Raw genomic sequence first — 23,410 nt, forward strand, 5'->3', positions numbered from 1 at the left:
ATGGATGGGACTGCTTTAAAAAGGAAAGTTTTCCCCAGACCTGGAAAATAAGACCTAAAGCTGGCAGTGCAGCCACAGGGGTCCTTCATGCCACAGACAGCCCCCGGACCTCTGCACAAAAGCCGGAAGACCTTAAAGGAAGTACAAAGAATACTTTTATACCTCTGGGACTTCTCCAAAGAGAAGTGGCAAACAATTGAAGAATAAAATATTGCTCCCATCAAAATGTCTCATTCCAACATTTATAGGGTCAGGAGATTCACGTCTCCCTCCCACCTTGTGGGCCAATTCCTTCTCCTAATTAGCCAGCAAGGTTATCTTATTGGTGGCTGAATGGCAGCAGCCCCTCTGGTCGGTTCTAGGGAGAATGATCAAAGAGGGATTTAATTAAATTTTCATATTTAATTTTCTTCTTTCATTTTTATTTTCCCTTTTTGCTCAAAGCATGCCATTCTCAGGGAGCTGAAAAGTTGCTCAAGAGCAGAACTCAGTAAGATAGGGGAGCAGTGGGGACTTTATGGGGTTTTTTTAGAGGACCCAGATCTCCCATCTTCACTCAGCTCAAAATGTGTGTGTAATTTAGGGCAGCAACATTTGAATTATGAATTGGCGGCTCCAGTGGCAAATTAAACATGCGGCAAGTGGCTTCCGTTCCAAGCGTCCACTTGCAACTCACCCAACCTGAGACTAATGAGTTGAGAATGCAGACAATGGCAGATTCATTCCAGGCCCCAACCCCACCTGCTTCATTCACCTGTGCTTCTTGGTTTCACGAAAGGCAGGGCCCTGTGTAGCTGGTGCCTTCAATTCACAAACTATGCAGTACACAGTCTGTGTGAATAATGCTGTAGGTGAGGATGGCATGCAGGCAAAGTCCAAGCAAAACGCAATCTTTCCTGGGGGTTGTTTTGACTTGGAGGCCTGTAGCAGATTGACTTCAGGCCTTCTGTCTCTTTACACCAAGGCCATGACCATGCCTCCTTTCTCTTCTGTGGAAACATTGTCCCCTTGTTGCCTCTGCAACTGGACTCAGTGGGTTGACAGGATTCCAGAGCCAGTACAGAGCAAAGCCTGGAGGCCTGTTTTGTTGAAATGCACACGTCTGTACCTCCCTAATTGGGAATATCTGTTCATTTGCATAGAGTCTATAACCAGAGTCTTCCCAAACCAATGAGTGCAGTGAGTAAGATCTGTGCAGCTCTTCTTGTAAAAGGAAGGAATCTCTTTCCTAAAACTTCAGAAGCATCATTTACATATTCATAATTCATGTGTTTATTATACATCATTCTCATCTACTCAGTAGAAGGGAGAACGGTTCTCCTCCTGCTGCTGACTACTCATGTTAGCCTAATGGGAAGGGCACACACAGGAAATGTTCTGTGCCTCCACGGCCAGTAATGGACGATGGATGGATTCTCCACTTCCGGCGCCCTCTGACTTGACTCTGCCCAGCACTTCCTGATAGACAAGGCGAGTCCTTGCTCCCAAGGGCTGGCGAGGCCACTTGGCAGTTGTTAGGGCTTGGATTGTGTCCCATAAGTGGCATGTGCAAGTCCTAACCCCCAGTACCTGGGCCTGTGACTTGATGCAGAAATAGGATCTTTGCTAACAGACTCAAGTGAAGATGAGCTCATCCTGGATTAGCACGGGCCCTAGTCCAATGTGACTGCTGTCCTTATACAAAGAGGAGGAGAGACACAAACAGCATGATGTGATGATGGGGCAGGGATGGGAGAGACGCTGACACACACGGAGGATCGCCAAGGATTGCTGGAACCTCCGGAAACTGGAAGAGGCAGGAAGCATCCTCTTCCCCCAGCGCCTTCAGAGGCAGTATAGCCCTATCCACACCTTGATTTCAGACTCCTGGCCTCCAGATGGGGAGAAAATAAAAGGTTGTTGTTTATGCCACCCAGTGTGTGGCACTTTATGATGGCAGCCACAGAAAACAAATGCAGCTGTTTACCTGAAGTCAGGTGCTTTGTCTCCTGCTCAGGTGACCAAGTCATGAAGGGTCTAGAGCAGGACCACTCCCAGATGGGGCTGGTGACACAGTCACGATATGAACATGTGACCCGCCGTCAGGGCCTCGGACACCCTCTGGGCAGTGCAGGCTCAAACACAGGAGCAGGCAGCACAGCCCTACAACAGGCTCCACAGCCTGGGCTTAGACCAACCAACTTCACATCCCACAGTCCTGGAGGCCCAGAGTTGGAGATCAGGGTTTCTGTCGGCTTGTTCCTCCCGAGGCCTCTCTCCTTGGCTTGAAGATGCTGTCTCCTCCCTGTGTCCTCACAGGGTCATCCCTCTCCGTGTGTCTGTGTCCCAATCTCTTCTTGTAAGGACACTAGTCAAATTGGACTAAGGCCCACCCTGATGACCTCATTCTGAGGTCTTAGGGAATAGGACGTGATATACAGAGGAAGGGACTCCTGCCAAACGGGGATGCCACTGCGAATCCAAGGGAAGCACTGACTCCCAAAGACAGCCCCTCTCTTCCTGACCAAGTCCTGGGCATCACTCGGGACCAGCGAGACTCAAAGAGCTGCAGAAATTAAAATAGAGGACAGCATCCAGTGCAGTGGCTCACACCTGTAATCCCAACACTTTGGGAGGTTGAGGTGGGTGGATCTCCTGAGGTCAGGAGTTCAAGACAAGCCTGGCCAACATGGTGAAACCCCGCCTCTACTAAAAATACAAAAATTAGCCAGGCATGGTGGTGCACACCTATAATCCCAGCTACCCAGTAGTCGGAGGCAGGAGACTTGAACCCAGGAGGTGGAGGTTGCAGTGAGCTGAGATCATGCCACTGCACTCCAGCCTGGGTGGCCGAGTGAGACTCCATCTCAAAAACATAAAATGAAATAAGTAACTAAATGAAATAGAGGATGGGCTGCAGGGGCCCTAATGTTAGCTCTCGGTCACAGAAAGGTTGTTGTGACTTCGATTCGAGTCATTGGCACTTGGCTGTAAAGCCACAAAGATTCTCACTCAGGGAATCCAGCCTCCACAGGGCTGTGAGCTATGACCTTTCCAGTTGCTGCTTCCCCTTTCTTTGAGGAAGAGACAAGTTCAAGGCAGGACATGACATTATCAGCCAACTATGACCTCTGCACCATGGCCTCTCCGGTAAGAATCCCAGGAGCCTCCTGAGCTGGAGGTGATCATGGATAACCCACGCCCCAGCCAGGGAAGGGCCATGGCTGGCCAGTGCATTCAGCAGACTAGGAAAGGCAGCCACCAGCCTCTCCCTTCCTCCAGCGAGGGGAGGCAGAGCAAGTCTGACCAGCCCTGCTTATTACCCCCAGCCAGCCGAGGGAGGACACCTGGCCATGCCACTCACTTGTCCCCTGCAGCCCCTCTGTGGGTGGTCAGGCAGCTCCATTCTCTGCTGCTCCCACACATAGAGTGGGTCTGGGTGTGTTGGGAGAGGAAGGAGGAAGACGGGGCTCCACAAAGTCAGGCCACATCACCTGGCTCTCGTTTGCCACTGTCCTTGAAGTGCTCCTTTCTCCCACCAGAACTCCGTGGGAGGAGTGGGGAGGCCTGCAGCAGAATGCAGGTGTTCCTGGTATCCAGGTTTCCAGAACCCCACATATCAGCAAAACAAGCCCAGCTCCAAGAGCAAAGATGAATGGGTTATCCTGTGGGTTATTTCAGTCGTGGCCAGTGAAGAAAGTTGGCACTGTGTACACGGGGCAGTGGGAGGAGGTTGGCACTGTGTCCATATAGCAGTGGGGAAAGTTGGCACTGTGTCCACTTGGCAGTAGAGGAGGGTGGCACTGTGTCCACGGGGCAGTGAAAAGGGATTGGCACTGTGTCCACGGGGCAGTAAGAGAAGGTTAGCACTGTCCGTGGGACAGCAGGAAAGGTGGACACTGTGCTCATGGAGCAGTAGAAGAGGTTGGCACTGCATCCACAGGGCGGTGAAGAAAGTTGACACAAAGTCCATGAGGAAGTGGGGGAAAGGTTGGCACCGTGTCCACAGGGCAGTAGGAGGTTAACACTGTCTCGACGGGGCACTGAGAAAGCTTGGCACTGTGTCCATGGGGCAGTGGGGAAAGGTTGTCACTGTGTCCATGTTTCATACAGAAAAAAAGCAGATGGACCAACTCCTGCCCCACAACTGACTCTTTGATGACCTGAGAGGGGCCCACCTGTGTACCAGCCACTGCCTTCTGCAGTCAGACATGTCACCTGGCCATCGCAGGTTGCCAGAGAATCTGGCCAAGCAAGTTTTTGTACGTGGGTCCACGACCACCCTGGGTCAAATCGGTTCCGTTCATCAGCAGGAAGTGGTGAGGGGCAGTGCCTGAGCCACCCACAGGACTGGACTCAGGCTGGACACAGGGGCAGGACCTTCTCCTTAGCTTAAGTGGAAATTTGGGATGAGACATAGGCTCTAGGAGTCCTTGATTTTATTTATTTCATTTTAAACATCTTTATTGAGCTGCAATTCCCACATCATATAATTCACCCACTTAAAGTGCACAAGTCAATGGCTTTCCGAACATTCACAAACTTATGTCACCATCTCCACAATCATTATTGGACATTTCATCCCCACAAAGAAGTCCTGCACCCTTCACCTTTCACTTCCCAATCCCCATACCCATCCTCTGCCCCCAGCCTCAGGCATCCATCAATCTATTTCTCTGTATATCCACTTGCGTATTATGTGCACTGTGCACTTTATATAATGTGCATAAATGGAACCATACGTTTTTATATAAAAGGAGTCATGCATTTTTGTGTCTGTCCATGTCAGAGTTCTGGATCTTTTTTTTTCCTTTTCCTTTTCTACAGGCCAGAGTGCAGTGGTGTGATCTCGGCTCCCGGGTTCAAGTGATTCTCCTGCCTCAGCCTCTTGAGTAGCTGGGATTGCAGGTGCATGCCACCATGCCTGACTAATTTTTTTTTTATTTTTAGTAGAGACGGGGTTTCACTATGTTGGTCAGGTTGGTCTCGAACGCCTGCCTCGGCCTCCCAAAGTGCTGGGATTATAGGCGTGAGCCACCGTGCCCAGCCACCTTCTGTATCTTTTGCTGAATGAGCATGATGTGTCCTCAAGGTTCACCCTCCTTGTACTGAGTGTCAGTCTTTCATTCCTTTCCATTGTCAAACAACAGTCCATTTTAACATGGTACATTTTGTTTATCATTTGTTGATGGATATTTGGGCTGTTTTCACCTTTTGGTGCCTATGAGTCAGGCTGCTATGAACATTCTCAGACAGGTTTCTTCAGTTCTCTTGGGTATACACCTGTGTATTAGTCCATTTTCACACTGGTGATAAAAACATACCTGAGACTGGGTACTTTATAAAGAAAAAGAGGTTTAATGGACTCACGGTTCCACGTGGTATGGGAGGCCTCACGATCATGGTGGAAGACAAAAGGCACAGCTTATATGGTGGCAGGCAAGAGAGAAATGAGAACCAAGCAAAAGCAGAAACCCCTTATAAAACCATCAGATTTTGTGAGACTCACTCACTACCACGAGAGCAGCATGGGGGAAACCACTCCCATGATTCAATTATCTCCCACCGGGTCCCTCCCACAACACAGGGGAATTATGGGAGCTACAATCAAAATGAGATTTGGGTGGGGACACAGCCAAACCGTATCAACCTGGGAGTGGATTTACTGGTCAGTTTTCTTTTGCATGTACTCAAGAACATGCAGCGTTCAGCTTCTATCATCCAAAATAGTGTTGCCGATGGAGCCTCATCAACCACTAGGCAAGAAATGCACTGGTAATTCCTAGGCCACTTTTGGTCACAAACTACCCTGCATCTTTGTCTTTGGTCCAAACAGGAGAAAAATGAATGTTGTGGTATTTTTTCTTCCACTTTCATGTGCTGTTTGTTGTTACCAGGGAAAATGCAAACTGCTGGGTTAGCAGAAAGCCTGACCTGTTCTCCTGAAATCTGCTTCTCACACCGGCCTCAGCTGTTGTCTCCTCCGGCCTGAAGCTGGGGGCAGAGGCACAGAGTCCTTCCCTCCGCACCTTACCCTCACAGTTCCTCGCTGTAGCAGCTGATAATGCTTAAGTACCATCGGAGGCATCAACAACCAGCCAAACCTCCACCGTCTCCCTTCCTCAGCACAGACTGTGGACACACAGTGTGTTCAGTTACTTTTAATTGCGTGTATGTTTATAAAACCCCATAGCAAACTGGAAGAAAAGCTATGCAAACCCCTCCTGGCCTTTCCTGTTGTGAATGATTTTTTTCAGGGGCTTCGATCTGACTCTGGAGACCAGAGTGGTAGGTATAATTGGATGGATGTTTGGATTGGCCTCAGACAGTTCCTTCCCCACTCATCATTCTTTCCCTAATTCATTCAACAAACAGCCCAGGGCCAGGCCACGTGCTAGGATTCAGGACAGAGATGTGAACAGAACCCAGTCCCTGACCCCAAAGCCTCATTGTCAAGTGGGCAAGAGCAGCTGAGACCAGGGTGTGCAGAGCCTGACACCTTGGGGTGGGGCAAATCCAGACTCACAGTGGGGTTGGAGGGAAGGAGGGAGCTCTGGCTCCTCACCCCAGTGCTGCTGGTCCTCCTTGGAGACAGCTGGTCAGGGGAACAGTTTCGCTGTCCGCAAATTTCTATTTCCCTTTGTGGATTTCACCTACGAAATTGTTCTGAGAACCTCCTCTTCACCCTGTTTGGGAGGGAGGGACTCCTACCCAAGGGTCACAGGGCTGACCAAACATGCAACACCCAACTGTGGACAGATGAGACTGACAAGGCTTCTGAGTCATATGTACTCAGCCCAGGGCGGGGGCGGGCACTGCAGGCCAAGCAGGGCCATGGAGGCCCACACTCTGGCACAGATGGCACTGGCCAGGGCTGTAGGAGGCAATCTCTGTGGTGCTTGACAAGAGGGTGGGATGACCCTGGCCCCAGGGGAGGATGTGAGTGGCTTCTTTGAATTATACTGTGGGCTGGCAGGGATGTGACCTGGTTAGGCTGAGGACTGGATGGGGTGCAGTGTATGGGGCTGGTGGGGGACTAGTGGGTGGGAACCTTTCTGGCAGAGTGGGGGTGCATATCTGGTGAGAGCAGGAAACTCGTAGTGAGGCCTTTGGGGTACTGGGAGGCTTAGAGTCAAGGCTGCTCATGAATTTGGGGGCCCTACAGTACAGCGGGTACTAACCGTGGGAGTGGGGGCTGTCCTGGGGTCTCTGATGTCCTCCTCACCCACCAGCCCTAGCCAGGAAGGGGTTACTGGATGAAGGCAGTGAGGGTGATAGACTCAGGAGGGCTGGAGTAGCCCAAAGCCCAGCAAGAGCATGTTCCTGCCCCTGGATACTCCTTAGGCCTCTCCGGCCGTAGGCTCCGGACACTGCTTTGTTCCAAACTATTTTGGAATCCTCCCTGGTCCGGATATTTGGTCTCCAGCCCTGGCTTATTTTTAACTCAGAGACTTTGCCCTTGGAAGGCGCCTTGGTGGCCATGAGCCTCTCTCCAGAATTCCACACCTCCTACCTGGCCTTTCAGTTCCCGTGCATTCCATCAACACTTAAGTCCCCTCCTCAGGCTGCACCCCACCCTCCACCACCCCCAGGCTAGCACTGCCCTTTCTTAGCCCCTCCACGCCCCTGCCTGGCTCTACAGCACATCAGCCTGTGGGCAGGAGCCCAGGTGAGTCACTACAGGAAACCTGCTGGGAGGGGGGCATGCTGTGTTGTGGAGTTGGAAACTTCCACTCAATCCTCTGCCAGGGTGCCCAGGCCCCCCAGAGCCCAGTCCTGAGTTTGTCTGTCTGCTGCCTGGTGTGGCCATAGAGCTCTGGGCCACACACAGGCTCCCACTCTGCATATGACCTTCAGAAGAAGGGCCGGAGGAAAGATGACTTCTGAAATCGTTTCTCGAGCAAACCTGCGCGCGTGCACGAGTGTGGGTGGCATTTGCTCCAGGCCAGAGGTTATCAGTGTTTCCAAGGAGCTCCACCTCTCTGAAACTGGCTCTGAGTTCAGCAGCACTCTGATGATGCCAACGTGGGTGGCAATTCCCGATACCCAAGAAATGTGTATTAGCACAAGACCATCGGCCCGTCTCCAAGGAGGAGCAAACTGATCATCACCATCATTCCCGTAGTTTGCCAAAGGCATCTCCACCACAGGATCTAGAAGAACAGGATCTGTGTTGAAGACAAGAGTTCAAGGGCACTCATCATTTTATAGGCATCTTTAGGCACCTAGTACGTGCCATGCACAGTCTTAAATCCTGGAGAAACACAAGTTAACCAAAAAAACAAAAAACAAAACAGAGGCAGGGAGATAAGACTCTCTGCACTCATGGAGCTGACATTTTACTAGGGAGCCAGACAGAACAGGATAAATGACTAGAATGTATGTTACGTTCACAAGGTCTTAGGAAGGAAAGTAAAGTGAGTGGTGGTGGGGGCATGGCATGCCGGGAAAGGGAGTTGCCTTCTGGAACAGGCCAAACCAAGAAGGCTTTTCTGGGAAGGGGCTTCTAGGCAAAGACCTGAAGGAGTGAACCCAGTTGCAGTCTGCGGGAAGCAGAGGTCAGGTGGGGAGAAGGGTGTGTGCAAAGGCCCTGAGGCAGGCCAAGGACTAGCAAGGATGTCTACGTGGCCAGACTGGGGCAGACGGTTATGGGGGAGGATGAGGCCCCTCTTTCCACAGGAGAGTTGACCAGGCCTGTAGGTCCCTGTGACCATCAGCAGGCTGGGCAGAGAAGCAGCACGGGTGGGTAGACTTAGAATCTGTGAGCCTCCCACCAGCTGCAGTGGCCAGGCAGAAGCAGGGAGGTGGCAGCTGCTCCCGGCCTGGGCACCATCCAGCTCACACCACGGCTGTCTCCGGCCTTCCCTGGCCAGCTGCCCACACACACTGTCACCCTGGGCTTCTGCCTTTTCTTTCCCTCCTGTGGCCATGTTGTAGCCATTTCAGGTCATACCTTTCTAGCAGGATACAATGATGCATGAACCAGCCCATCCCCAGACCTGATGTGTCCTTCTCCGAGGTTCTGTCCACATCGTGGCCTCCAGACAGTGCTGCAGTAACCCACACACTGGTTGCTCATCTGACCTTTGCATTTGGGTTTATGGGAAGGGGGGCTCCAACCATCAAAGGATGTCCTTTCTGGAAGAATCTAGAAAGAGGTAAGGAATGTTCCCCACAGCAGCAAGAAGACCGAAGGGCTCTGCAGTCCCCAGGGCTAAAAGCAGAGCTTATTATTATTATTTTGATAATAAGAGGGCTGGACACTCACATAGAACTTGAGTCTCACTAATTTCGGCTTTCAAACAACCTCACCGATTTTATCATCGCCATTTTCTGATGAGGATGCCGGCGTCTGAAAGTTTAAAATAAGTAGCTCCATCACTACACACAAGCACCTCACCTAGAAGCCAGATCCCTCCACCAGAGTCTGAAGCTCCCTCCGCCTGGGCTGCTCCTCCCTCCCTGGCCCTGTCCCCTCCACCAAGGGTGTGACCAGTCCATCTGTCGGGGTGCATTTTGCTTTGTACATTTCTTGGGGAAAAAAATTCTTATTTGATTTTGAAAGTATTGTTATTATTGATTTTACAGTTTTTTCATACATTTTTAAAACCATTTTTCCCCCAAACTGTTTTGCAAACCCGTGGTGAGGTGGTAGGTCCCATGCCTGTGTGCTTGCTGGTTCACTGGCCTGGCTGTGCTCACGGCCTCCTCCTCGCCCCCTCTTCCTGCCTCCTTTGGGCCAGCTGACTCGGGGGCTTGGCTCTCAGAAGCGACACTTCCTGGCATCTGGTCCCTGCCCTCCGGAACATTCTGCTCTTCCTGAGAACAAGCCTTTGCACTTGCCGCAGTTCTGGTTCTCCTCCCACACACCCTGCAAGGCCCTCCTCAGCCTCCGGTGGGGTTGAGGGCAGCCTGTGCTTTCTGCCCCACTGGCTCCCCGGACCTCAGCACCTACCCCCGCACTGGGGTTGCAGAGAACATGGATCTCACGAGGTGCACGGCTTCTTCCACAGGAGGTGAGGATCATTCCTGCCACTCAGTCATCTCTAAAATTGTTCCCTAACTGTCCCTGTCCCCGGTTTCATTTTTCTTAAGCATTCAATTACATTAAGCTACTAGCAGCATGCTCATTTTAATTTTCCTGTTTTACACCCCATGAAAAATAGTGACAGTGTAATAAGATGAACTCTTCCTTTGGCCTGCTTGTCCCCCTCACCCATCATTTCTCTGCATCTTCTTCCCTGAATGTCTCAAGGGTCTTGAACCTCAGGGATGAGGCTGGGACAGGCTGGCTGGAGGATCCTCAAGCAGGCACCTGCTTTCCTTCCCAGCTTTGTTCCCAGGCTGGTGGGATGGACTGGGAATGCAAGGGTGGCCAAGTCTGTCTAGGTGGGTGAGCCTGAGAGTAGATGCACACACAGCCCAGCAGATGCACACACAGCCAGGCTCCTGAACTCTGTCCCCAGCCACCTTTCAGCAGCTCCTGTGGCTTTGGCTGTTGGGTGCTGATGCCTCTTCTCAGGCCAGCTCAGACCCTGGCACTTCTTGAGTACAGGTGGCCCAGCTATGCACACTCTCTGCCTACGGGAGCCAGCCTGGGCCCAGGTGGTCAGTGTCCAAGACCTGCCCTGGGGAGGTGCTTTTAGAGGGGTTGGCTTGTTCCATAGGGAAATCACAGGGTGGCCTTCCGGTTGGATGGAGAAGTGATGATTGCAAACAGAAAAGCGTCGTTTGTTGAACCATTTCTCTAGGTTCACGTTTTGCTCTTAAACCTTTAGCCACGTTATTTTATTGAATCTTCACAGAGTTATGCAACGTCAGTGGCATTGTCTCCTTTTTAAAGAAGAGAAAGTCAACAGTGTTCTGAGGAGCCCAACAACCTCCCCAGGTGGGTTGTGCAGGCAGAACTCAAATACGGGCTTCATGGCTTCTTTTTCCCGTCAAACCATCTGTCTCTGATTCCTGCCCCTAAGGAGCCCTCACTGATATTTCCAGAATGCTCTAAAATGGTTAGAATTTGGCCAGTCTTTTCATTGATTTCTTTCTGAGTTGTGACTCACTGATATCATTAGGGGGAAGGCATTGGGTTTGAGCTCCAAGAGTGCACTCCCAAGTCAGACTGACCATTTGAGTGGAATCTGATCCCACATCTTATTGCTTTGGGGGATTTTCACCAAGCCTCAGTTAACCTCATCTGTAAAATGGGTTCAACTGCTCTAACAAAAATACCCATGACTACAATGGCTTCAACAGGACAGATGTTTGCTCCTAGCTCACATAACATCCACAGGTAGATGACCTCCTTTTGTGAGCTCAATCAGGACCAGGGTTTCTCTCACCCTAGCTCCGAATAATACTCTTGGAAATCATCCTCTTCTGCATGGTTGAAAGTTGTCCACCAAACCCCATCACAATCCACACGATTGAAGAAAGAAGGAAACAAGCACAAAGCAAAATTTTCTTCGAAGGAAAGGACATACAGTGTGTGGCAATACACCACTTTCTGGTCACTTTGCAAGGATGACAACTTAGTCCAGAGATCAAATCTAGCTGCAAGGGAGGCTGGGAACAGAATCTCTAACTGCGTAGTGAGGAGTCCTGTTAAAACTCAGAGAAAGCAGAGTTGTATTGCCAAAAAGAGAAGACATAACATAGATGCTGAAAGGTTGATTAACAGTCTCTGCCACAGGCAATAATACTGGACTCATAGGTTTTCTGGGAGCATCAAATGAGAAGTGCACATAAAGTTTTGCATGTACAGGGCACGTGTTGTCTAAATCTATTGGGGGAACCCTCTCCCAATATTTCAATGTGGGTTCTTTCTATTTTCCATAAGTGTCGGCCAGCTGAGAAATAAAGAGAGATAGTACAAAGAGAGGAATTTTACAGCTGGGTTGCCGGGGGTGACATCACATATTGGTAGGACTGTGATGCCCACCTGAGCCTCAAACCAGCAAGTTTTTATTAAGAGTTTTAAAAAGGGGGAGGGGTTATAAGAACAGGGAGTAGGTACAAAGATCACATGCTTCAAAGGGCAAAAAGCAGAACTACTAACAAGTGTCTAACAAAGATCACATGCCTCTGAGGAAACAGGACAAAGGGCAAAAGCAGAACTACTGATAAGAGTTTATGTTCAGCGGTGCACGTGTTGTCTTGATAAACATCTTAAACAACAGAAAATAGGGTTCAAGAGCAGAGAACCAATCTGACCACAAATTTACCAGGGCAGAGTTTCCCCACCACAGTAAGCCTGAGGGTACTGCAGAAGACCAGGGCGGATCTCAGTCTTTATCTCAATCGCATGAGACAGACATTCCCAGAGTGGCCGTTTATAGACCTCCCCCAAGGAATGCATTCCTTTCCCAGGGTATTAATATTAATATCCTTGCTAGGAAAAGAATTTAGTGATATCTCTCCTACTTGCACATCCATTTATAGGCTCTCTGCAAGAAGGAAAATATGGCTCTTTTTGCCCGACCCTGCAGGCAGTCAGACCTTATGGTTGTCTTGCCTTGTTCCCTAAAATCACTGTTATTCTGTTCCTTTTCAAGGTGCACTGATTTCAAACACACATGTTTTACAATCAATTTGTACAGTTAACACAATTATCACAGTAGTCCTGAGGTGACGTACATCCTCAGCTTATGAAGATAACAGGATTAAGAGATTAAAGTAAAGACAGGCATAAGAAATTATAAAGGTATTATTTGGGAACTGATAGATGTCCATATTAAAATGAAATCTTCACAATTTATGTTCCTCTGCCGCAGCTCCAGCCAGTCCCTCCGTTTGGGGTCCCTGACTTCCCACAACATCTTTCCCTTTCTTTTTATATAAATGTGCCATGGCGACAAAGGCTTGTTCATTCTCTTGGTTTTGACGAAGGATTCTTTGACTGGTCTGGTACACTAAAAACAAGCTGATTAAACAGAGAAACATAATTCCAAAATTTACTACAGTGGAGCCCCCAATAGACTTAATCCAAGTCGTGGGGTTTAGTCCAGAAAGACTTTCTGCCACCTGATCTAACAACTTATCTCCAGGCTCAATGGCTAAATGAGCATGAGAGGCTTCAAAAATTTGTTTCTTTAATTTAGTTATGTCCAAGGACAAATTATCTTCCCTACCCAGCAGGTGTCCTTTGATCAGTTCCCATGAATGATCAGTCTTGTTGTAGGAATATGGTGTGATACAGAAATCAGAAGCGTTCCAATTACACTGCATTTGCATGCAATGTTTGAGACTCACTACCTGATCTCCAAGCCAAATAACAGATTGTCTTAAATTATTAATCTGATTAGCTAATTTTTTTATCAATGCTCTGTTGAGAATTCCACATTTGGGTGGAATTGGCCTGCCAATCATTAACAAAATGAGCCGTTTGAATAGATTGGTGTAATGCAACTCCAGCAGTCGTGGCCAGTGCAGTGACCATAATTAGGCCCATGATCATAGTGATTAAAGTGAAAACAAATCTCTTAGATCTTTTGAGAATTTATTGTAACACTTCATTACTTAAATGTACTGAGGGGGAAGATTCCCAAGGTCTGGGTAAAGTCACCAGTATCCAGATTCCTTCTTGAGCTCAGACCAACATTACACTTTTCCTGAAGTCAAAATAGGAATTAACAAAAGTGTATAAATGACAATTAATGCATTAGACAGTTTGATTGTTCATCCGAATTTTGATATTTCCCACTAACAGCATGTAAGGAGGCTTAACGCAACTCCCTATAGGAATAGTCATGTTGGAGGTAAACAAAGCAGAATATTTGAATCTACGTTGATACTGAGGGAGAGGAGCAGCGGTGGCAGTGCCCGATGTTCTCTGCTGTAAAGAAGCAATCTGAGGTACCCGGGGATGCCGAAGAGGTAGAGGGGCATACCTGAGTCAAGAAGAATGATCATAATGCCAATCAGAGTCCTGTAAAGGAGGATTGGCATCACAAAGAGGAAGAGGGTTCAAAGGGGATTTATCGTGGGGTTCAGAATCATGGATGTGAGGGGCGGTAACGGGGCAACAGACAGAAAAGTTTCCCCTTCCCATACTCGCAGTCTGGACATGGCAATAGAAAATTTCCGAAGTTCTGGGTGTTCTGGGCTCAGAATGGGGAGTATCACATGAGGCCTCGGGGCGGGTAGGGGCGGGTAATGCACTTATCTTCCCATTTCAAGGGAATGAATGAGCTGAGCCTCCTATGCAAAGTAGGATAATGATCCTCGTCCTCCCAATAAAAAATAAAATAAGTAGCCTCCAGGCATTCCCTTCCACCAGAGGAGCAATTGTTTGTTTTTTAAATAGCCCTTTGGTGCCCAGTCTATTACTAAACCATATGAGTCATTTTTTAATACTACTGCATGTGAGTTAACACAATCTTCCCAGATTAAAGTTTTAGATGAGCCCACAAAATTTTTAGGACATGGTTTTCCTACAGCTTTATAGTGAAAGTATGGGGTATCGCCTATTACTCCCCCTTTCATTTGTCTTAAAGGAGAGAGGGAGAGGCCGGAGACCAAATGACCCCATTCCCCTGTGGCTGATCTCTTTGGAAGGTAAGCAGCCCAGACTTGAGTTTCTAGATGGATACAACCAGATGCATGTCTGAGGCACAGAGGAGGGTATTTATAACCCATAGTAACATTAGATGCAGTGCCTTCTCCTGGTTGAGCATGGCAATGGTCATCTATAGCTCCAGGCATCCACACGCTATTATTAGTTTAGATTTCCGCAGGAGCCTCCATCCAGGTAAGAGGTCGAATAAGTGGAGGAAAAGGCACATAAGCCCAATAAGAATAATTTTGTGTAGCAGGTGAATCAGTTTGAGGGGACACTGGTGAGACAGAAAGTATAAGGAGGAGAATCATTAAAACCTAGTGTAAGCGAGATTCAGTGTTGAAGGAGGAAGAGAAGAACAGAGGGGTGTTATTTTCAGGCTAATAGAAATGGTGAGATTTTTAGGTTCATAAGGAGAAAAAGAAAGGGAATTAGGAGAAGTGGAATTAGTTAGGGGGGTCTCCGTGGCCATTAGGGAGGACGAATCCGGCCCATTTTGATTTGGTGTCCCAGTTTCTAAGGAGTCGGCACAGATCTCACCAGGTATGAGGGCGGTCTCTGAAGCAGATGTCTCTTCTCTGTGTTTTTATTGTCAGTATTCACACGAAGTTTAAGTCTCCTAGTGGGTACCCAGACAGCGGATTGATGACCTCCTGGTGAAACACAAGCATACCCTCTTCCCCACATTATAATTGTTCCAGGTTCCCAGGTGTTGGTTTGGGAGTTTTTCCATAACACTGGCTTGCCTTCATTTAGGGAGAATTTTTTGCCTGTATAATGGCATTCAGCTGCAGTCAGAATATTGTCTTTAGGAACACTTAGAAAGTTTAAAGTAAACAATGCTAAACGTGATTGAGGTAAATTTTGTCGTCGGACCAAATGCATGGCCATTTTACACTCATGGTTTGCCTTCTCAAAAGCTAACATATGAAGGAGAATACCTTGAGCGTGCTCGTCAGAGACAGATTTTTCAACAGCATCTTATAATTTAGCTAAAACCTCAGGATATAATTCACGGTGACCCTGCTTAACAGTAGGAAAAGAAACAGGAGCTTGGCCTGGGTGCGTAATTTATCCCAAGCTCTCTTACACACCTTTGTTACTTGTTCCGTGGTGAGAGCATCAAAGCCTAATTGGGCAGTAGTGTCAGAGTAATTATCGGGGCCTGTGAGCTGAGCCTGAGTAATTGGAATGCCATCAGCCCGATTTAGCTGAGCCTGCAGACGGGCCTCCTCTGACCACCAGGTACGGGATTGTAAATGCTGAGATGGAGTTAGAACAGCTTTTGCCAAAAGATCCCAGTCTAAAGGAGGCAAAATGACCTCAGTACAAAGAGTCTGTAATATGATTTTAACATATGAAGAAGTAGGACCATAGTGAGTACAAGCATCCTTGAATTCTTTTAAAAAGGTAAGACTGAGTGGCGCATATCGACGCATTTGTACCCCTTGAGCACTGGGATGTTCCAGCACGACCAGATAAGTCCAAGCCTCTAATCCACTTGTTTCTTTGTTCTGGCATAATAAGCGTTGCATGGAAGTTTCAAGAACAGGCACATGAGATGGAGTCAGCATAGTAGTGACAGGAAAAGTATGTGTAGATAAGGGAAACTGAGGTTCAGGAGCTTGGACCAGTGTGAGAGTGTGAGAAAGGGGCATTGGAGAAGCAGAAGAGGCATAAGCATACTTGTGATTATTGTCCCAATCCTATGGAACCAGAGTGGCAAGGGCATCCATGCATGAAGAAGGATACAGAGAAGCAGGTTGACAGGAAGGCAAACTGACCACTTGAGTGACCAAAATGACAGGAGGGCGAGGGGCTGTGGTGGACAGGGGAGGGCCTGCAGAATTATAGGCAAATTGTACTTTGGTCCTGGAGCCATTCGATGGCTTTGGAGGCAAAGGCTGCAAAGGTTTGAAGAGGGAAGAGTCAGCATAGATATGGTCCCGGGCTGTCCAAGTTGGGGCTGCAGTAGCTACAAGTACCGGCTCCTTGTGGAAAGAAATAAGATCATCAGAGGGTGACGTTAAGCCAAAGTCACCGGAGTTGGATATTGAATCCTCAGTATCGTCAGGCAGGGGAGGAGTATGCGAAGGGAGAGGCTGAGCAGATAACAAAGGCTGAATGGGAGAGGAAACTTGAGTAAAAGGTAGAGGGTCACCAGATTCAGAAAACTGTGGTAACTGCAGGGGGTCACGGGATTGATATGTCTTTAGGACAGCTCACACCAAGGCCCAATCACCCCAAACAGTGACGGGAACATAATTGCCTGTCGGGACCAGTTCCCAGAATTTTGCACCAACACGATCCCATAGTTCCACATCTAACGTTCCCTTTTCAGGAAACCAAGGACAGTGTTCTTCCACCGTCCTGAATAGGGTGACCATATTTTCCATGGGTACCTGAACTCCTCCCTGTTTTAACAGGAGTTTAATATAGCAGAGATAAGCAGAATGTTTGGACTCCACATGACCCATAGTTACCCCAGACAATACACATACAACTCACTAATCATCAGAGAGCCAAACAAGCGCTTCTGTGAACTGGACCAATGAACGTTTCTACACACCCACCAAAGGGAATCAGGTTCCCACATGCACTTAGGAAAAAGAAAACCACATTGGTGCACCAGATACTGGGGGAACCTGCCCCCAATATTTCAGTGTAGGTTCTTTCTATTTTCCATAAGTGTCGGCTGGCTGAGAAATAAAGAGAGACAGTACAAAGAGACGAATTTTACAGCTGGGTTACTGGGGGTGACATCACATATTGGTAAGACTGTGATGCCCACCTGAGCCTCAAACCAGCAAGTTTTTATTAAGGGTTTTAAAAAGGGGAGGGAGTGTAAGAACAGGGAGTAGGTACAAAGATCACATGCTTCAAAGGGCACAAAGCAGAACTACTAACAAGGGTCTAACAAAGATCACATGCTTCCGAGGGAACAGGACAAAGGGCAAAAGCAGAACTACTGATAAGAGTTTATGTTCAGTGGTGCACATGTTGTCTTGATAAACATCTTAACAGAAAACAGTGTTCAAGAGCAGAGAACCAATCTGATGACAAATTTACCAGGGCAGAGTTTCCCCACCACAGTAAGCCTGAGGGTACTGCAGAAGACCAGGGCATATCTCAGTCCTTATCTCAACTGCATAAGACAAACATTCCCAGAGTGGCCGTTTATAGACCTCCCCCAGGGAATGCATTCCTTTCCCAGGGTATTAATATTAATATTCCTTGCTAGGAAAAGAATTTAGCGATATCTGTCCTACTTGCATGTCCATTTATAGGCTCTCTTCAAGAAGAAAAATATGGCTGTTTTCGCCCGACCCTGCAGGCAGTCAAACCTTATGGCTGTCTTCCCTTGTTCCCTAAAAATTGCTGTTATTCTGTTCTTTTTCAAGGTGCACTGATTTCATATTGTTCAAACACACATGTTTTACATATCAATTTATACAGTTAACACAATTATCACAGTGGTCCTGAGGTGGTGTACATCATCAGCTTACAAAGATAACAGGATTAAGAAATTAAAGTAAAGACAGGCATAAGAAATTATAAAGGTATTATTTGGGAACTGATAAATGTCCATATTAAAATGAAATCTTCACAATTTATGTTCCTCTGCTGCAGCTCCAGCCGGTCCCTCTATTCGGGGTCCCTGACTTCCCACAACATAAAACCACCTGAAATGGATTTATTTCCATCATCATCTCATTCTCAGGTAATGCCAGTTCAACCACCATCAATGACAATAATCATGCTTTTATTAACATACCTTTTCCCTAGTGAAATACACCAGTCTCTAATGAGAGCTGATTAGTCACTGCTGCCTTCATTTTTTTGCAATTCAAGTGCAAAGCGTTATTATTACACCAGGTTCAGCAAACACTACCTTGATATACTAATTGGTGCAGGTTTCAAAACAGTTTTGATCATAAGAAATTCACAGTGCCCTTTGGAAATAGTTTTAAAATGGTGTGGCATACTCTTTGACCCAGAAACTTTGCTGTTGAGATTGTAGCCAAAGGGAATAACTACACAAAAGCAAAGAGATTTATCTGCTGGGATGTTTCTTCCAGCAATATTTGTAACCATTGAAAAATGAGAAACAGCCTAAATGTTGAAGAGTAGAGACTTGGTAAATGAATTATACTACAGCTATATGATGAAATACTACACAGCTTTAAAAAAATTATGTGTTGAAGAATATTCAAATATACAGAAAAATATTCATGATATATTTGTTAAATGGAAAAGCAGATTTTAAAACAGTATGTGAAATTATAATCTCAGTTAGTGGGCAGGGAACAATTATCAATGAAGAAAATAGGCTTCGGAAACAGAAAGATTTAAATACCCTTTAAGCTGGGTATATAATTCAGAGCCGTGGACAAGTTACTTAACTTTTGTGCCTCAGTTTTCTCATTTTCAAAATGTGGATTCAGGTTGAGTGCAGTGGCTCATGCTTGTAATCCCAGCACTTTGGGAGGCCAAGGTGGGTGGATTACCTGAAGTCAGGAGTCAAGACCAGCCTGGCCAACATGATGAAACCCTGTCTCTACTAAAAATACAAAAATTAGCCAGGCGTGGTGATGCAGGCCTGTAATCCCAAGCTACTTGGGAGGTTGAGGTGGGCGAATCGTTTGAACCTAGGAGGCAGAGGTTGCAGTGAGCCAAAATTGTGCCATTGCACTCCAGCCTGAGCAACAAGAGCAAAACTCCATCTCAAAAAAAAAAAAAAATGTGGATTCAAATAATACCCTCCTCAAAGGGCAACCCGGGAAAGCCTCTCCCCTCTTCTTTCAGTGCCACACACCTGGTGGGCAGTCCCCTAATCTCTATTTGGATATCTCCTGTGCATGGGGCCCTCATCACCTCCTGATACTGCCTATAACACTAAGAACTCTAACAGCAAACTACAGTTTAAGTGACAGAAACCATCTGAAACCTACACTCTCTTTTCTTTTTTTTCTTTTCTTTCTTTCTTTTTTTTTCTTTTTTCTTTTTTTTAAGATAAGATCTCCCTCTGTTGCCCAGGCTGGAGTGCAACAGCATAGTCATAGCTCATTGCAGCCTCCACCTCCCGGACTCAGGTGATCTTCCCACCTCAGCCTCCCAAGTAGCTGGGATTGCAGTGCACACCACCACACCCAGCCTAAAACCTACATTCTTAAGTCTGAGACTTGTGTTGTCATTGTTAATGAATAAAAGAGTTATAGGCCATCTATGGCTACAAGTAGTTGTTGCTGGGATTCTTTTTGTTTTCAGGATCCCCAGAAAGTTCACGTTAATTGTTTCTGGACCAGCTCAGGAATGAGGGGCTGATAATTAATCACTCCTGGTCCCATTGTCATGGGTTAAAGGTAGTCTATAGAGTAGCTTTGTCATGGTGGAGGACATGAACAGAGCCCTAAGAGCAGTTTCCAAAAGAGATACCTTTTGAACACTCCAAGTGCAAAGTCTGACCTCAAGTGAGAGCTCAATTAATGCTGCAAGTCCATCCCAGCCTGGCCACTAAAGAATCGGGTCACTGGCCGGGTGCAGTGACTCAAGCCTGTAATCCCAGCACTTTGGGAGGTTGAGGTGGGTGGGTCACAAGTTCAAGAGATCGAGACCATCCTGACCAACATGCTGAAACCCTGTCTCTACTAAAAATTCAAACATTAGCTGGCTGTGGTAGCATGTGCCTGTAGTCACAGCTACTTGGGAGGCTGAGGCAGGAGAATTGATTGAACCTGGGAGGTGGAGGTGGTAGTGAGCTAAGATTGCATCACTGCACTCCAGACTGGTGACAGAGCAAGACTCTGTCTGAAAAAAAGAAAAACAAAGAATTGGGTGACCTTGGGAAAGTTACTGCATTCAAGGTGGTAGCTTCCTTGGCTGAGGAAAGATGTTTGGGGAGAAGTCAGAGGTCTCAAGGTATCCTTTTGAGGCAGGATGACTGTATTAGTCTGTTTTCACTCTGATGATTAGGACACACCTGAGACAGGAAAAGAGGTTTAATGGACACTCAGTTCCAGTTCCACATGGCTAGGGAGGTCTCACAATCATGGTGGAAGGCGAAAGGCACTTCTTACATAGTGGCAGACAAGAGAGAAATGACAGCCAAGTGAAAGGGGTTTCCGCTTATAAAACCATCAGATCTCATGAGACTTATTTGCTACCACAAGAACAGTTTGGGGGAAACCACCCCCATGATTCAATTATCTCCCACCAGGTCCCTCCCACAACACATGGGAATTATAGGAGTTACAATTCAACATGAGATGTGGGTGGGGACACAGCCAAACCACATCATTTAAATATCATCTGATGCAGAAGACCAATGTCCCAAGCAAACAAGGAAAGAAGCTCTGGCCACAGCAAGAGAGGACAGGAACCTGGAACATCTCTGCTTCCTCTCTACAAGCACCCAGAGACCGAAGGGCCTCAGTGGGAACTTGCTGCACCTTCCTTATTCCTTATTATACCATACAATTAATGCCTGCAATACCATGCACAAAACCCAAAAGGCGGAAGCAGCTCAGATGCCTATCAATGATTGAGAGGAGCAGCAAGTTGAGGCCCCTCCATCTGGTGGCTGTTGCTCAGTCACAAAAGGAATGAAGTTCTGGTTCACACTGCAGCAAGGATGAACCCTGAGCACTTATACCAGGCCAAAGAATCCAGACACAAAGGACCACACATTGTACAGCTTCATTTCTGTGAAATGTCCAGAACAGGGGACTACTTAGAAACAGAAATCAGATAAGTGCTTGCCAGAGGCTGGGAGGAGAGGGGAATGGAGAGTGACTGCTAATGGGTACGAGGTTTCTTCTGGGGTGATGAAATGTTTTGGAACTAGATAGAGGTGATGGTCACAATATTGTGAATGTACTAAATGCCACTAAACTCTATGCTTGAAAATGATTCATTATATGTCACGCGAATTTTACCTCCATACAAAAATCCAAAGCAAAATAATAATAGCGTCCACACCCTAAAGGGGAATAATGATCACCTGTCACCCACACAGCGCTCAGTAGGGGCTTTATTTTTTGAGACAGGGTCTCACCTTGTTACTAAGGCTGGAATGCAGTGGCATGATAATGGCTCACTGCAGCCTCAAACTCTCGGGCTCTGGTGATCCTCCCACCTTAGCCCCCCGAGTAGCTAGGACTATAAACATGCACCACCGTTGCTCAGCCAATTTTTGTGGTTTTTGTAGACAAAGTGTTTCACCATTTTTCCCAGGCACGTCTTGGACTCCTGGGCTCAGTGGATCTGACTGCCTTGGCTTCCCAAAGTGCTGGGATTACAGGAGTGAGCCACCACTCTTGGAGGCAGAGGAGTTTGTAATCCTACACTTGTTTAGCTTTCCCTACCCATCTGTCTGGCAGATGACACCCTATCTTTGGAGTTTACTGCTTCCTCATGGTCATGATGGCATGGCCAGGGCTGGACTCAGGTCTCCAGGCTCCTAATCTGGTGCTCTTCCCTTCCCTCTGAGTGTGTCCCAGAGAAGAGGAAGGGACAGCACCCTAATCTGGAGAACACTCCGCTGGTTCTCTAGTGGCTGCTCATGAGTCTGTGGAGGGACTGTGAGCCTCTGGGCACACCACACACAGGCTGCTCCTGATGTGGGAAGTCGTATTCCTGGTACCCGCTCACCAAGGGGTAACAATGTGCCATTGTTCTAAATTCTCTTCCCTTAATCCTGGCTGTGCCCCTGGCAGGTGAGAGGTGTCAGTCCCAGTGTGTGGTGGTAGAAATGGTCTCCACTTGTTCAAAAAACTCTTCCTGAGCCCCTGTGTGCTCATGCAGATCCCATGCTGGGTCTGGGGCTTCCATGGTGAGCAAGACTCACTAGGAGCCAAGCACAGGGAACTTGCAGCCTAACTGCATTATGATGGGTCACCATAAGGCCATCTCCCGAGTACTCTGAAGGCAGAGCTGAGGGCTGAGGGCACACGCCATGGGGTGGAGCCTCCCACAGGGTGACCCAGGCTGCTAACTGGAGAAAGGGCAGGAGTCATCATCCACACCAAGACAAGTGGGGAAGGGGGTCCTCTGGGAGCCCTTTCTCCTTCCGCTAGCCTTCCACTCCTCTATGGGTGAAGTGCCTGAGCCAGGAGAGTGGCCCAGTGTGCAGACTGAAGTCCTCAGAGGGAGGGCAGGACAAGAGCATGGTCAGATGTGCACTTGAGGGGATTCCTTCAACTGCAGCTGGGAGACTAGATTGGAGGGGACTGGATTGGGACAGGGAAACCCTGGTGGCCCAGGTGAGAAATGCTAGTAGGTTCCTGGGTGATGATGAAGGCAGCAGGCAAGAAGAGAGGCATGGGGTCGGGAGCTATTTGGGAGGAGGATTCATCATCAGGGCCTGGTGTTGAGTGGCTTGGTGCGGGAGGGCTGGGAGCAGGGGCAGGGCAGAGCACCTGTCCTGGATGAGGGATGGAAGGCAGGGCCTTCACTGAGATGCAGGCACTGAGGATGAGGGGCTGTGACTTAATCCATCCTCGCAGCTACAACCAAATGCCTGCCACAGCCTCCGTGGCTTATAAACAACAGACATTTATTTCTCACAGTTCTGAAGACCGGGAAGTTCAAGGCCAGGGCATGGCAGATTTCCTGTCTGGGGAGGGTTTGTTTCCTGTTCATCAATGACATCTTTTATGTGTTCTCAGGTGGAAAGGATAAGAGAACTCTCTGGAGCCTTCTTTTGTTTTATTAATTTTTTTCTTTATAACTGACACATATTAATAGTCTATATTTATGGAGTGCATTGTGATGTTTCAATGCATGCATACATAGTCTAATGACCAAATCAGGGCAATTAGCTTATCTGTCACTTTAAACAGTTATCATTTCTTTGTGGTGCCAACATTCAAAATCTTC

The sequence above is a fragment of the Rhinopithecus roxellana genome, chromosome 12, assembly GCF_007565055.1.
Source record: "Rhinopithecus roxellana isolate Shanxi Qingling chromosome 12, ASM756505v1, whole genome shotgun sequence".
Classification (NCBI taxonomy): domain Eukaryota; kingdom Metazoa; phylum Chordata; class Mammalia; order Primates; family Cercopithecidae; genus Rhinopithecus; species Rhinopithecus roxellana.